Genomic DNA, 2,051 nt, shown 5'->3' on the forward strand with positions numbered 1-2,051 from the left:
TATACTGATAAATTTGATGTTGAGTTGGTAGGTTATTATGATTCTCACTCGGTTGGAAATCCAGATGACAAGAAATCTACTACTGGATATGTGTTCAATATAGGTTCAAGAGTGATATCATAGCGCAGTAAGAAACAACCAACTATTTCCTTATCATCCACTGAAGTTGAGTATAAAGCATTAAGCAGTGCTACCTGTGAAGAAATGTGGCTTAGAAGGATACTTGAAAATGTTGGAGAAACACAACAAGCACCTACAATAATCAGATGTGACAATCAAAGCACTATCAAATTGGCAAAAAATCATATAGATCATGCAAGGAAAAAGCATATAGACACACAACATCATTTTGTAAGAGAAAAAGTGCAATCAAAAGAAATTGACTTAACATATTATAATACAAATGAAAATGTGGCTGACAGATTGACAAGGCCTCTTGGAAAGGATAAATTTCAAATTTGTAGAAGTAAGTTGTGTGTTGTAGAAAACCCAAATTATGTTGTAAGCCTAGTTGAGGCTCAGACCAGCAAGCAAGTTAACATGTAAATTGTGATTAAGGGGTGGTGTCAAAATATTAATCACAACGTCGACAATGAATGTTCTGTAGTTTGCGGTAGATGGTTCATAATCAATAGTCAACGAGAGTCAGTAAGAAATAAATGGCAATTAATGAACTCACTATTGATTCTCCAACTCATTCAATGTATAAATTTCAGTGTTTGGAATGAAATTCTCAAGTGTTTTTGTGTTAAATTTTCTCCTCTCACAAAGGGATATTGATTTCTCTTCGCTATTTGTTTTTTTTTAATATTTAGATTTTGTTAGGATAATTTGAATTTAATTGTTAACTCATTAGATTTATAAGATTTGACAACCGAGTGATCATTACTTTATGTATGTAATAATGAAGGAGAATTTTATATTCGGTTGTTTATTAATAAAAAATATAATCATACTTATTTACAAATAAGTTTTTATGCTAAAGATTCCAACATCTCCTATATTACAAAATAATATTCAATTCAAAAGTGTTTTTGTAGATCTACCAATTATATTTCACAACTTTCCATTTAACATATAAATTTGGTGGAACTTGATATAGTTAATGAACATTCACTAATCTCAATCAATTCATTATAACTTAAATAAAAAGACTAAATTTATATTAATTATCAATCTATTAAAATAAAATAAATGTACATAAAATATTTTATAATTAAATATTAAAATAAAATAAACATACATAAAATACTTTATATAATAATACTTTATATAATAATCATAGCCATATAAGTATAACGTTAGTTAATTAAAATTTTTGAAAAATAAAGTTATTTAAAATCTTTAATTTTTTATATAATTGATTTGATATTATTTTTATAGTGATATTTTTTATATATCTAAATAATTATTTATATAATTATTGTTTATTCAATAACAATTTGTTTTTATTTTATATAATATATATTATTATGGGATGTATTTAAGATGTATTTAACTATTAAAAAAAATCTATTTATTTTATGAAATATGAAGTTTTTTATTTTATAGTCATTTTATATTCTTTTTATATATATATTATAAAAATTATTATTATTATATGAGTTTGTCTAAACTTTTTTATGAAATAGTTTTTTCACTAATTTTTTGAAATTAAGAAATACAATTTAAAAAAAAATTATTATTCAAAATATCTTTTTAGTATCCTAAAATACTCTTCAATTAAATAAATTATATAAATTAAACAATTTAATTTTTTATTTTTTTATTTTAATTTCAACCCTTCCAATTTCACCCAGTTCAACCTGTTCCCATTGTTACTACCTAGAAAAATCCAAAGCCTGTATTATTACGCCAATGCAAAAATATTCATTGCTGACAAATACACCTATTAATTAATAAATAATACAAAATTATTCAATGTCATTCTGAACTTGGAAAAACGTTTTAGAAAAAGCTCTGGCACCCAAATTTTATGTTGTAGAATGTACGATTAAAATTCATAATTCCATAGATATCTTTACAAAATTTAGGAAAATAAATCAAATAAA

This window comes from Pinus tabuliformis, chromosome Q (genome assembly GCF_031772625.1).
Source record: "Pinus tabuliformis cultivar Carrire ecotype Pingquan chromosome Q, CPIR1, whole genome shotgun sequence".
In the NCBI taxonomy this organism is placed as follows: Eukaryota; Viridiplantae; Streptophyta; class Pinopsida; order Pinales; family Pinaceae; genus Pinus; species Pinus tabuliformis.